Source organism: Periplaneta americana, unplaced genomic scaffold (assembly GCF_040183065.1).
Source record: "Periplaneta americana isolate PAMFEO1 unplaced genomic scaffold, P.americana_PAMFEO1_priV1 scaffold_22, whole genome shotgun sequence".
NCBI lineage: Eukaryota > Metazoa > Arthropoda > Insecta > Blattodea > Blattidae > Periplaneta > Periplaneta americana.
In genome coordinates, this window is record NW_027185503.1 from 3036002 (window position 1) to 3051620 (window position 15619).

A 15619-nucleotide genomic window follows, 5' to 3' on the forward strand; every position below is an offset into this window, starting at 1 on the left:
CAAGACAGTAATAAATAATAACCATCATAATAATCCTGATAATCATAATCTTAATCATCCTAATGATTACGATAATAATGATGATGATAACAGTAATACTAATAATAATGATATGATGATAATGATAATAATAATAATAATAAAAATAATAATCGCTGTAGAGTAACGGTTAGCACACCTGACTGTGAAACGATCGGCTTCCGGTTCGAATCTTGGTTGGGACAAGTTAAGACTAGTTCACAATAAACCGAGAACGGAAACGACAACGCTAACGGAAATATTGTTAAAATAAATACATTTAAATGTGAGCATTCACAATTAACTTTCACGGTCCCGTTTCCGGGCTCCGGCAATCTTCTCGTTAATTTTGAATGTTCACATTTAAATATATTTATTTTAACATTATTTCTCGTTGTCGTTTCCGTTCCCGGTTTATTGTGAACCAGCCTTTACCTGGCTGAGGTTTCTCGCCTCAACCCATTGAGAGCAAATGCTGGGTAACTTTCGGCGCTGGACCCTGGACTCATTTCGCTGGCATTATCATCTCATTCAGACGCTGGATAGCTATAGCAGTTGATAAAGCGTCGTAAAGTAACTAGGTAATTCAATAATAATAATAATAATAATAATAATAACCCTCTTTTATTCTCTGTTGTTATGATAAAGCAAATATAAATGACACTCAGGAAGAAACGCAGAATAAATATGGGGGGGGGGAAGTGCCTGTTATTATTCGTTTGGGAAGCTTTTGTCATCCAGCCTGCTCTCAAAAAACTTGAAAGTTAGAATTTATAAAACAGTTATATTACCGATTGTTCTGTATGGTTGTGAAATTTGGACTCTCACTTTGAGGAACAGAGGTTAAGGGTGTTCGAGAATAAGATTCTTAGGAAGATATTTGGGGCTAAGAGGGATGGAGAATGGAGGAAGTTGCACAACGTAGAACTGCACACATTGTACTCTTCACCTGACATAATTAGGAATATTAAATTCAGAGGTTTGAAATGGGCAGAACATCTAGCATGTATGGGCGAATCCAGAAATGGATATAGAGTGTTAGTTGGATGGCCGGAGGGAAAGGACGTTTGGAGAGGCAGAGACGTAGATGGGAAGCTAATATAAAAATGGATATGATGGTAGAGACTGAATTAATCTTGCTCAGGATAGAGACCGATGGCGGGCTTATGTGAGAGCGGCAATGAACCTCCGGGTTCCTTAAAACGCATTTGTATTTTAAGTAATTATGATCAATTTGTGAAAGGATCTACTCTATTTCGTAATTCTGTCCTTCCCCTTGCAAAAGTGTTTCCATTTCACATTCAGCATTTTATCAGTTGAGAAACAAAAATATCTTTTGTCAGAGTCTTTGGTCCTTTATAATAATATAAATAAGTATTATTTTATTTCGTCCTTACGCAGCGCAATAATTATCCATGCTGATGAAGATGCCCTTGCATAACAACGAAACATCCAGATGTGAACGCGCAATATAATAATAATACAGTCGTGTGATATCCATTACTATAGCGTATACAAAACACTATCGAATGATTAAATATGGAATGTCAACAAAATGCTGATAGCGAGAAAGTATATCATAGCTCCAACCATAACTTGTTATTGTTTTAGACTAGCTTAGGATTAGGTAATGGCTGAAAGTGCTGCATTATTTTGTTTCTCCGGAAAGGCAATAAATAGTTCATTAAAATAGTGTGACTTCTGTAAGAATGTCGACAATCATAATGTGCTGTATTATTTATTGCATACCACACTGCTGTGCCTTCTTAAATTACTTTATGAACATTAATATTTCAGAAAGAGTCACGAATTGCAGTGATGAGCGGCAATTAAGCCGGCAGTCAGTGTACGCATTTCATAACGATAAGTTGGCCATGCGATAACAGGCCGGGACCCGGTATTCCTCGTTCCCGAGAGTGCCAATCTCGAGAATACGATTCTCGGAACTGGCGTTATCGGCCAGCTAGTCTCGCCTACGAGAACGAGCGGGAGTAAGAGGCTGTTTGCCCGACTCTACTGAATATAGAAAACAGTGAAAACTTAAAATAATTAGAAAAGAAACAAAAAGTGCTTATGTAGTAAGACACACAAAATCGAGTTGTTCAAAATGAAACTGAGGTATTCTTTCAAAAACTGATGTGAGTAAATCGTCACTGTTATGTGATACATCTTCTAAACTAACAATAAGTACGATAATGAAAGTGAAATGAATGACAGTATTGATCAACACCCACGTAATTAAAATAATGACTGATGAGTATGGAAATGAAATAAGTAAAATTAGATCCAGCATTCTGAGCAATAAATGAAGTAACTATTTCACCAGTCAAGGACTGAAACAATAGGCCCCTCTAGAAGATTTCAGATCCAGGGCGGTGATCGCTGAATGTACTGTAATATATTACTGACATTTAAAGTTATATTTAATTTTATTTCTTTTGTATTATTTTCTCTTTTTTACTAATTAATTCTATTTGAATATTGATTATTCGATTCTCTGTTTTCATTTTGACTAATTTTCACATATCATTATTTATGTAGAGGGGGCAACATTTCTTTAGTTGCCTGAGGTGGCAGAAATTATAAACACAGTCTGCATCAACCTTGTTGAATTATATCGGGACCAGGAAATTTTTGGAAAAATCATGGAACTCGGCTGTTTGGAAACTTCGAATAAATACATAAAACTTGTATACGAATCCTCTGTTGCCAAATATTGAAGTGTTCGTGCTAATCTTTCATGAACAGGTATTGCTTCTCACCAGTCTGTCTTTCTTGCAAAGTGTTAGCCTATTTTGCATAGTAACATTTCAAAGCCTGTTGCTGAAATTAAACAAAGTTTTAAAACTATCCCTCTAAATTTAACGTAAGTAATTAAACAAGTCAATGCTTCTATTCTATAGCAATTGCGACTTTTGTATATTGGAATCTGTCACAATCACCCTTTATTTTTTAACTTTATCTTTGTTAGACACCCCATAATAACTGCTGCACTTACTATAATAAATCATCTACCATTATTGAGAATAACCAGCAAACACGAATGTTCCCTGACCATTTGCTGATTATTTGTATGTTGCTCCAAACAGTGAAAGTTCACTCCATCAGTAGTTCATTGTTCGTTCCCTATGTGTGTACGCACCTTTATTGATGTCACTAATGAGGTTCAGACCTATCTTCGGACAGTTGATAAACAAATAAATGTATAGTAAAATATTGATGTTTGCATTAAGGAACGCACTCGGGACAATTCTAAAAAGGCAGAAGGCTTCCGTGAACAGTTCAATACTTGCAGTGCAGAATATGTGGAAGAAATCTTGTCACCTCACTTTGGTGGCATATTGCAGTTTGTGAAGGAAGGTGAAGTGCTGGTTGACAAGGGACAAGCAGATGAACTGAAAAATCATGAAAGTGAGTATCTTTGTTGCATATCATTTAATTTTGTTACTGCCACTATAGATATTAGATACTTCCAACATGTTGTTATGGCTGGTTCTACCGGTCATCAGTTTTGTTATGATCAGTTCTGACACCAAAATTATTGTGGCTCTACTTATATAATCAGAAAGGTAATGGTCGAGCTATTATCTTAGATTGGTACTGCGTTTACAAGACAGGATCTTATAAAGTACATGACAGTGGCACTGTCGTCAACTCTTTTGAAACTCATTCTCGGAAGTCTTATTTAATAACATGCAAAATTATGATAAACAATCATGCGAGTCATACAAATGCTTCATAAGTTGATCTGGAGCTGTCGAGATTTCCTAGCACGAATCTGTTGACCACTGATGATGGGTCCTTCAACAAATTCCAACTTTTCTTCCTCTCGATGGATAAAATTGCTAGATTACAAAGCCTTGTGCTTGACATGGCTGTCCTGGTATAAGATTTTATTCGTCATGATGCAGAAAAATTCCTTTCTGCAGATGCAGTCGTGATGGGACAGATCAGTAGGCCTATAATTTGTAACACTTGGAATAGTTCCTGGAATGCCAAACCCATGCTTATGTTCTGTAGTTTAGAATATAGGTCACACACATGTTTTGATTTAATATTCACAGGGAATACTTTCTCTAGAAGTTCCTTGTTTATGTTTAACACAAAATTTGAAGATCCATACAAGTCAGCCAGTTCTGGCAGCGTCTTGAAGTTCATGAAATCAGAAGAATTTGGATCACCAACTGATACTGCTTCGCAGAAAACAGAATTTTGTTCAAACCATCTTTTCATTTCTGATATGACATTATCAAGTATATTATATAAACTTACTGTCAGCAAAATCTTATCTTGTTGTTCTGAATTGGAACTTTTCAGCGTAGCGTCACCATCATCAGTAATGAAATAGTCTCTTACCAGAGACTGAGGTGATTGATTTAATTTAATTATGGTTTATTTAACGACGCTCGCAACTGCAGAGGTTATATCAGCATCGCTGGTGTGCCGGAATTTTGTCCTGTTCTTTTACATGCCAGTAAATCTACTGACATGAGCCTGTGGCATTTGAGGTGATCAATGATTTCTTTTTTCTTGTGCAGAGACACTGATTCCGAAACTTCTGTCATACAAACAGCACTAGAATAAAATTCTTGGAATTTTTCTTTGTTTCGGAGCTTTGAAAAGTTTTCTATCATTGCCTTAATGAGGGACGAACATTTACTAATATCCATTTTTGAAGACTGAGGTGCTTCCGATAATGAATTTGCAAGAGCAAGAACATGATCTAAATAAACCAAATAAAATAAGGTGTCAATGAACGCATTTTTGACTTCTTATCTTAATTATTGCTCTGGATCCATGGTTTATTTTTGATGTTGAGTGTTTTCCGTAAAAAAGAACTAAAAATTCACAAATTTTTTTGGGCCCTGGCCCACCCATTGGCTGCGTCACTGACGACAATTTCATTACTTTTTGCACTGTTAAGTAAGAATGCAATGATTATTTTTTGCACTAAAGTAAACAAGGTCTTATTTGCAGCTTGTTTCATGGACATTCTTTCATGCTTGTGTTAGTTGTTCCAGATGTTGTCTTAAAATTAAGTCGTAAGTGACATGGAGGTATCAGAAATAACAGAGAATATAGCTATGCAGAATGCTAGTATAAAGAAAATAAAATTTTTTGATGTACTTCTAACTCATCGAAAAGAATACAGATCATGAGTCAAATAAATTACAGAAGACGCTTGTTTAAGTGTTGAGGATTGAGATGTTCTCAGAATATTTTACTTATAGAAGGGAGTAGATTAATGAGTGAATGAAATCTAATGGCTTTCTGTGCTACATAGAATGCTCACCTGACAGGACATCATTGTAAATACTATGAGGTCCTACAAGAAATATTAATTGATTTTTTTTAATTAGTACAGCATAAGTTTTGGGTATTTCAGAAGTGACGCATGTATTTCTGATAAATTTAGAACCAATATATCTCAACTTGAATTAGAAATAAACAATGATAAAGATGCAACTCAGGTACACAATTTGAATAGGCAAAAACGACAGCGACTCAAAATGAACTACATAAGAGGAAAAGAGATACTGTGTATGAGGTAAAGTGTTCTGAATGTTTGGATACCTTTCAAGTCCAGAACGGTTTCGAACAAAGCGCATGATGAAGTATGCTTAATGTTGTGGTATTCCTGTTTTGAAATTTTTCCTGACTCTATGTGTGAATTCAATATGTTCTATGAATCCTGCTGATGACAGACAACAAATTTCATTGTGATTCGATTTTTCCATTTCTTAGTGCATATAGTGAAGAAATTTTGTTTGTTGGCAACATTTCCAATAAGAGGCCATTAGTACCTCAAGTGCAATAATAATGTAGAATTTATAAACCAGAAGATAAGATGTGAGTTTCCTGATGACTAGTGACATGAGATTGCTAATCCTAGGAAGGAACCTGAACCATTCTTCATAGTTGATTACAAGATAGAAGAAGTACTTTATGGATGGGGAGAATTTCTGAATAGCTACTGCAAAAAGAAAGCCCTTTTGCCTAGAGGTCCATTGCAATCTACAATGTAAAATAAGATACCGTACTAAAAATATGTTCCTGATTATCATCAAGCGGACGATATGAAAGCTATATAGTGAGTTTCTGTTTTATTTGTCAAAATTATTTTATCTTTAATTTTATTTATCGCATTTTAATTTCAAATGCTATTAAACATCCAAATTAGTCTATAATAGTCATTTTCTAACATTATTTTAATTATATTTCAAGCCACTAAAAAGAAATCAGAAGAACAATGCGAAAGAGTTGAAAATGTTCAACTGCTTTATATGATGACATATTTCAAGTCCTGCACTGTGACGTGTTCTCAGACATTCTGCCTAAGACTCGCATTACAGAATCTGTGCTGGTTTGAGTCCTCATGGGGAAAGAAATTTTCTCATGAAATTTCGGCCAGTGTATGGGACCGGTGTCCACCCAGTATCATGATGCACTTGGGGAGCTATGATAGGTAGCGAAATCCGGTTGCAAAAGCCAGCTATAATGGCTGGGGGATCATCGTGCTAACCACATGGTACCTCCATTCTGATTGGATGATCGTCCACCTGTGTTTCGGCATGTGGACGTGAGGCCAGCAACTGGCTGGTTGGTCATGAGCTGTAGCGCCAAGGATTATTAGATTTGAAAACGGCAACATTCAATAACTTTCAAATAAAGAAGCAGTCCTGCAGTACAAGACCAATGAAAGGAAAAGGAGAATTATATTTTGAAATTATGTATAAAACGATCAAAAGCAAATTAAATGTCTGAGGTAGAAGTGGTGTTTCACTATAATGCACGCTGTATCCCATGTATCTCGAAGATTCATATTTGGAACTTGATCGTTCTTATTTTGGAAGTTTACACATTGTTTCTTTATATTACATTTTCCATTGTTGCCATCCAAATTTAGAACAAAATGGCATTGTATAATTAATAAGAAATAATCGTTCTTTACATTCCACCACGTCAATTTATATTATATACACATATAACTAAGTACTAAAACTTTAAAATTCGTTTTTTTCGAAACTTTCTGAAATGGACCTTGATCGTTATTCCTGTGTACCCTTCAGATGTTAACAGAAAATGAGAGAATTGAAATTCCGATGATAGGATTTGGTGACACAAAGCATAGACCTATACAACAAGAGGTATGCCACCTATTTCTGAATCCTCTCATTTTTCCTGATGAGTGATGACTGGAACTTGAGAGCTCAAAATTTAGTAAACATAGCCAGTCCTAATGACTGTATATTTTGCAAAATGTTCTGAAAGGTTAAAAGTTTATATCTTCTTTCCAGAAAAAGCATTGGCACTTGTTCAGTCTTTCTCTGCGGGATGGAAACGATCTTTGGAGGAGTTGAATCGAGAGATCCTGTCTTCATTTCCCAATTTGGTGACTGGTTCCTCACTTCTGCAGTTGGCTCTCACCCAGTTGGTACAGTACTATCTCCGTTTCCAAAAATTATTAACACCAAATGCTCGTGCACAGCTGACGAATATTCATCACATGAAGGTGGAGCTAAAGAAATACAAGACAAATTTCTGAATATATATTTTGGCTGCTGTGATAGGTAAATGAGGGAATAGTTTCATGAAGAGCTTAATATATTTAAGTTAGGAATATTTGACTTTTTTAAATTAATATATTTAAATATTTGTTACATCTGAATTGTGTATATATAATCACTGTTTAATTAATCATATATGAACAATTAATGTGTTGATATAATTTTTGTTTTAGTGTTTGAATGCTAGATATCCATTTGCAGTAATGTGGTTCAGATGTTATTTATGAATTCTTTACAAAAATAGGAACAAGATTTAAAATTGGAATCATATCATAGTTGAGCATTTTCTCAAATCACGTGCGACAATCATACTGCTTTTGTGGTGCTTCAGTTTGTAGAAGTTGTACCAGTTAGTGTCTGCAATGTTTGAACATGAGAGAGACAACAAGACATTAAAAATTTCGTCTTATTTCATATGAAAAACTAATCGCAAGATCTGTGCTAAAATGCTTAAGCGGTTAAAACATGAATGGGTGGGAGGGGAGAACAGAGAATATTTTTTAACAAGGTGGAACAAACACGACAGCCTCCTCCTAAATTGGCAAATATCGAACTTCGTTGTACTTGACAAACTTGAATCAAACATAGCGCCTGTAATGCACAATGCTAATACCAACTGTATTAAATGAATGTAGTGTAGCAAGTTTTTAACAACGTATACAGGATGTAAAAAGAAAGTTACAAGCTTCGGTGGTAGGTAAGTGCATACTACGTGATCATATTTTGTTAAATGAACCCATGTCCAGAAACATTTTGTTTACATGCTAGCATCTCTGAAATGTGGAAGAAAACATAGGCAGTACAGATCACAAAAACTAGGAAAGAAGTTGAAAAGGCAATTGAAATACTGTAAGTAAACATTATTTTAATCAACTACAGAAGATGCTCTAAATGGCTGCCACCAACTTCGATACATTTTGTGCATCTCCTGGTTATGTCATGTCGAACTCTTGGAAATATTCTTGGCATATCTAGGATGACTCCAGCTACTACCTGAATTCGTGCCACAAGATCTTGTTGTGTCTCCATGGGAGTCTCGGTTTCCATGTACAAAGAAATCCAATGGTGTCAGGTCAGGTGAGCGAGGGGGCCAGACTTTTGGGGCTGGGTCTCTGGACATGGGTGCAATTTTAATTTCAATTGTCTTTTTTACTGTACTTCTTTCCTAGTTTTTGTGATCCATACTGCCTATATTCTCCTCCACATTTCAGAGATGTTAGCATGTAAACAAAGTGTTTCCAGACATGAGTTTATTAACAAAATATGATCACGTAGTATGCACTTACCTACCACCGAGCCTTGTAGCATGTATTTTTTTACACCCAGTATAGTGGAGGGGTATAAGTTCATATATCCTACTCCGTAAGATTTTAAATGAAGGAACAGCATGACTACTGAGCATGTACAGCTTATGAGTGAGAGGTGTTTTGTCTGAATCTGTGGCAGAGAGCCTGTGCAAAGTCACCATTTCAAGATGTATGACGTAACTCTGTAACTTGTCTCAGGTCGGTTCTACAGCAATTGTCCTAATAAACTTTTTTGTTCCTAATAAGATAAAGAATAAAAAGGGTAAGGGTATATTTTTTATACCTTTCATAATTTCTGCGATATTGCTGAATGTGTGGAAACTAATTTAATTATCATCATACTCGTTGTCATCATCATTTTCAGGGATTAAGCCTTGCATGGCCAGTTCCAAATTTCATGAATTAGAATTGTTGTATCCACCTCTTCTTAAGTCGGCCAACATATCTTCTATCCTTATAATTTAATGTTAATTTCATAATGCGGTGTTCCTGTATCTGACCTCTATATTCCTTCCGGCATTTCTGTATTGGTGTATATTTTTATTTGTTGATTTGCAGATATATAATTCTCTCCTGATATCCTTGTTCCTGTTCTTGTCTAGTAGAGTATATCCAGCAACATTTCTTAAAAATCTAATTTCTTCGGCCTCAATTTTTCTTTCCTTATTCTTGCTTAATTCCATAATTCTGAACTTCACTTTAACTGCCATTAATTCATACAGTTTTAGTTTAGTTTCCTTTCCAGTATTCTTAAGTTATCTTTTTATTGTGCTGCACACATAATTAAATGTAATTTCTCGAATACCCCACGCACTTTTCTTTCCAAAATAAAGTAAAAAATACGGGTACTTGGCTTATTCTAAGTAAAGTTGGCAACATTGCCCAATTTTCCTCCTGCGGAACTCCTAAGGTGATAGTACATACCACTAACTTTCTACGTGAGTATGTCAATATTGTTAACATTGTTAATTGGGATTTGAGTTAGCAGTACAAGTGTCCGAATTAAGTTCAAGTGTGATAAATGTATAGTTTGTGCGTCTTATATTTTCAATTCTCAAAATCAGTACCATCTTAACCAAACTCTTCAACCAGATCATAGAGGGTATTACTATTCCACCAGAATGGACCTTATCATATATAAGTACAATATACAAAGAGGAACCCAATGAATTATCGAGGTATCAATGTCTTGGCATCAGTGAGTAGGATACTCAGTAAAATAATCAAGATATGATTGGAGTCTTTAGTACAAAATAAGATATCCAAAGAGCAAGCTGGATTTACAACAGACAAGTCCTGTGTAGACCATATATTTACAATTAGACAGATGATGGAAAGAATGTTAACCAAAGGAAAAGAGATACATTTTATCTTCATTGATCTAGAAAAGGCATATGACACAGTACCAGTTAATCGACTTTGGACTGCCCTACAAAAAACTGGAGTCCCAAATCCTCTCATAGACCTCATAAGGAGAATGTATAAGTGTATAGTATGTGTCAAAATGGGGGAAAATCTATCAGCAGAATTTTGTACTACAAAAGGTTTGAGGCAAGGGTGTGGAATGTTACCAACTTTATTTAAAATCTTCCTAGAGAATGCCTCGAAGAAATGGAATGACTCATGCAGAAGTATGGGCATCAATATTAATAACCATATGTTGCATATTTGCCGACGACCAGGTAATAGTAGGACAAGATCAGTAAGATATTGAGTGTGTAAAAGTTTCGCAAGCTTGTAAGTGAGTATAGACTACACGAATTGAAAGTGAGTTTTATGAAGACAAAATATATGGTTGTTGGAGGGAAAGGAGAGGACTTGGTTGTAAATGGTGTAACAATTAAGAATGTCAGCCAGTTTAAATATTCAGGATCAATTATAGATAGCTCTGGTACTTGTGAAAAGAACAATAACTAGAAAAGAGAAAAATAACTAGATCCTTGAATGGTATCCTTTGGAACTGAGAAATGACAAAAACAACTAAAAAATGTATCTTGAAAACAGTGGTAGAGAGTGTCCTTATATATGGGTCAGAGTTTTGGACTTTGAATGACAGATGGAGGAAAAAGTTGGAGAGCACTGAGATGGATGGGTTACGTTGAAGTATGAGAGTGTCTTGGTTGCAGCATGTAAGAAATGATTTTATTAGAGCAGAGATGGAAGCAAGAGAAATTATAGTAAACAGGACTGAAAAACGGATACTGCAGTGGTATGGACATGTACAAAGAATGGAGGAGGAGAGATGGCCCAGACGGATAATTCATTGGTCCCCCACAAGGACAGAAGAACTCGTTTAAGTTGGTGTGATAGTGTGAAAAAAGTTATTAAATTCGACTTAGAAGATGGACAGTGGAATGATAGATCCTTATGGTGAACAGGAATTAGAAGCAACCGTTGAAAAGTGGATAGCTGAATTAAGAAGAAAATCAGTGCCACTAAAGTATGAGATTGTGATCCTTTACTTACAGCAAAAATCTTAAAATGATCAAAGATGCGGAGGAACATGGAAATCGTAATGCATGCTAATAATGTTTCAGGATATCATGTTAAGATTAAGATGACAGCTGACATGTGTGCAGTGTGTGTATGCATAAGATGGGTTTGAAATGCGTCCTATTCCAGTACAAAATATATTAATTTATTAACTGAACTGTATTTGTGTTTTAATTTGTCGTGAATACATTTTTTTCGAAGTTCCATTTTTTTAATTTGTGTTTGTTTTATTTTTATTTTTTTGCCTTTCAAAAGTGGGGTGTGCAGCTTATGCGAGGACTTGAAGTATTCGAGAAAATATGATAAATGTATTTATAATGTCTTCCTTGTATGGCTCTTATGGTTGTGAAAAGGACACCTTTATCTTACAGTACGATTATTTAGTCCTGGTAGTTGCCGGCAGTGTGTGCCTGGGTCAGGCGAGTCCATTTAGTTATGCCAAGGGATGTTTGGGTTAGTCAGTCGCTTGTCTTCAGAGCGATCGGATGTCATGTGTGCGGTATAGCGGTATGTTTCTAGTACAGTTAAGCTTAACTGCATTCCTTTACTGACCACTCACTCTTATCTCTACTCCTATTACTTCCCCTCTTTTGCCTCGTCGAGCTGTCAGACTAAATAATCAGTCTGTACATCTTTTCTTCTTTCTCAATCTTTTTCAATCTGCCATCAATTAAATTTTTGCAAATATATTATTATTGTTGTTATTATTATTATTATTATTATTATTATTATTATTATTATTATTATTATCATTATCATTATCATTATCATCATCATCATCATCACTACTATTAAATGTTGCGTTATACCTTTTTGTTTCATTATAATCCATAATGTGATTTTATTAAAATTATCAAAAGTTTCTTTAAAATCCATAAAAACCGTGCATGTTATGTTAAACTCTGATTTTAATTATTTGATTGTGAATATGCATTCTGCATAAACTCTGCATTTTCAGAATCCATCTTGAACTTCTAAAGTAGTATATATTAATATCTATTATTATTTCCAACTAGTTTATTTTATTATTGTCGCATATGTTTTATAATACAACATATATACAAAATGCTGATTCCTCTGTAGTTGTTATATTTATATCTGTGCCTTTTTTTCAGTTAGGTATATGACCGAATTTTAAGATATGTTTAATAGATTTAATGTGCAGTAGGCCTACATGGGCAATTCCAAAGTAACGGACGTAACTCTCAGACTTGTTATTTGGGGAAAACATCTGGATTGTTTCAAACTTGATACACATCTATAAAAACAAATTTTACCACAGATGTATCTAATACCAGTGCATCAATGTATGAAGTGTGAATGGACCTAACCATTGTTGTCTTTATATAATAATATATAGTTGAAACGTAACTGATGTAACAAAGAAAGGACAAGGTAATTTCTACACTAAATTAAATGTCTGATTTATCTGAAAGTATAGCAGATATTTATTCCAATTTTTTTTTACTTTAAAGTAGACATCATAAATGTTATGGTGGTACTATTTTAAAAGTATACCACTCTAATTTATCTTGGCATTCTTCAAGGAAATATAAGTGTAACGGATGTAACTCAACAATTGTAACGGACGTAACAACTGAATATTTATGTTGAAAATGAAAAGAGTCCTCTTGTATTGCCAGGTACAGGTGCATTTATCTTTCTAACAATGTCATCAGGTGAGTACCATATTTCATCTTCCATTTGTGGCCATACCCATCCACATCTGGCTAGATGCATAACCCGTACACGCAACTCTCCATTCCCATTGATATCAGTCACAATCTCATAAAATTCATTATTTTCATTAATTACAACAAAATCATCTCTTTTAAATATGGTATTCAAGCCTACATTCTGTTCTGTATCTGGTGGCGAGAGACATATCCTTAAATGGTCTCTGGTATTCTTTAATATTGATTTCACAAGCTTGGAACACATTCCTTTTAGAATCATGTAGAAAATAGTGGAAATTCTTAAGACCAGGAATGGGGGCAGTGTTAGTCTTCGATCATTCATGTTGCTTCTGCTATCTGCATAAATCTAGTTTCTTCTTTTGTACAAAAATAATTTTGATTTTCTCGAACACTGCCAGTGCAGCTTCAAAGAATTCCATAGCATTGTGATTGTGATTTTCCTTTGAAGGATTGCTCTCCACACAGCCCTTTTTATGGTACGACCTAAGCTATCCACTGGGCCTTTCCCGTGAGCAGTGCCAAAAAAGTCCAGGTTACTTCCTTCAAACCTGAGTGCAATAGAGTTGGGTTTGTGACTATAGTCAGTGTATATCGATTTTTAAATTGACTTGCAACACCATCAGAGCAAAGGTGAATTTTTTAAATGTTTGGATGACTCTCGTCATGGGTACTAAGAATGATTTGATTGAATTCAAGAACAGCATATTTGTCATGTTGTAAAGCCATCACTTACTACAACATAACAAGCAGATTGATTGTCTTGTGTGATGATGCATGTATAGAGTGTTACCTCTTGTGTAATCCAATGTGCAGACATAAGCTCATCCTGCTGACGTATATTGAAGTTTTCTGAAAAATCGACATGCATGATAGCTTCACCATGTGCAAGAGATGATTTCATTGATTTGATAGCTCTTAAGTGAGTTTTTGCTATGAAACAGTGGCGCCTCATCATTATAGTTGTTCAAGAAGAGCAATATTAGCCTCACGAACAGTACAAGAAATGGCAGTCTTCTTGCTTTCTGCATTCCATTGATAGTAGGTAATAGTAGAATTTAGATCAACATTCTTCACCCATTCTGAAACAAAAGCTTCAGCATCTCCACACTTATTGCATTCACCTAAACAGCAACTTGGTATCCACAAGCATACAGAATCTTTGACAATAATATCTACCTTTGGAAGATTACAGCCAAGTACATGAAATGCATCAAGCAGGAACTGAAAATTCTCATGATACTTGCAGCAACATACGGCATGGTCTTTCTCAGACATTACCCTTACATGAGTTGGTCTTAAATTAGCAAAAGTTGACTTCCCTGTCTTCAGTCTCGGATTTTCTTCTTTAAAATGTATGTATGCTTCCATGACATTCATATTTAAAATTCTCTTCTGCACAGTTGTCTTCTTTCCTTCCTGTTTTATAGTGATAAAATGTTTCATTCCTGGAGATTGCCTTATTTTTTGTTTCCGAATTTTCATCAGGTAGCCTTCTGTGTGTCACAAGGTTTATAAATCCAAAAGATTGAGACAATTTTTTCACTACAGCTTCTTTCTTTCTTGGAGATTGGGGTAGCACTTTCTTCACTCTCTTTTTAGAGCTTTGCCAAAGGACTGTGGTGACTCAAATGATTTTGAGGAACTGCTGTCAGTTGTCTGTTGATTGTCACTCGCTTGTTTACATTTCCGCATTTCTGCCATTCTGTTTCTTGATTTCGCTGCTTCTGCTCGCCTTTTGCTACGATTCAATCCAGATCTTCTATTTCTCTGATCTTCTACATTTTCTTCCTTATTTCTTCAGATTTTTCTGCACTCAATCTGGATCTGTATTTTCTCATTCTTTCTGCAGGTGTCATTGGTTTCTTTTTAGTATTTTCTATAGGCATGTGGTCCATCTGGGGGAAAGGAAGCTTATTTTGCATTTATAGGTTATGGGGCATATGTTGTTAATGCTACAAATACAACATAAACTATGTTACGTCTGTTACATTAAGTATGTTACATCTGTTACAGTTCATAACTACCAAAGTAAATGAGTTATGAACAAATGACATACCATTCCATAATCATTACATAATCCATTAGAAATCTGGTAATTATCACAAATATACCTATCTTGAGTGCTGAAATATAAAAAAATTATCGAAAATCGTAACTGACGTAACATCAAATATGTGGTATTTTAATGCTTTTATAAATCCATAAACCACATGTCATACTACTTATCGACATAGCAATTCTGAAAGTACATTTCCTCAACTTGATTTTAGTGCCACATTAGTTTCACCTTACCTTTGTTTCCAGAAAAGAACAGAAGATATTTAGTGATAATAGTCAGTGTCCAACTGAAGCTCTGATGTCATTATTGAAATGAAGCAATATGGCAGCATGTCATGTGACACATTATTGCCAACTCTTGTTTTAGAAACTACAGATCATCCCTTAATTGGAGGGTAACTTTTTGTTTTAATAACAGAACTTCTTTTTTTCATCGATCATGTCCACTTTTCATTGGAATTGCCCTAGACTAGTTTTA

The 15619-nt window shown here is 35.0% G+C and overlaps 1 long non-coding RNA gene across 1 annotated transcript in view; it reads left to right on the forward strand.

Annotated features, from left to right (window-relative positions):
- The window catches only part of LOC138693828 (uncharacterized), a 94524-nt gene extending 86292 nt beyond the window's left edge, over positions 1 to 8232 (forward strand). The window contains exons 5-6 of the long non-coding RNA XR_011330528.1: positions 3252 to 3429; positions 7317 to 8232. This is a non-coding gene — a long non-coding RNA (uncharacterized lncRNA). The remainder of the gene's footprint in view (positions 1 to 3251; positions 3430 to 7316) is intronic.
- The last annotated feature ends 7387 nt before the right edge of the window (positions 8233 to 15619 follow it).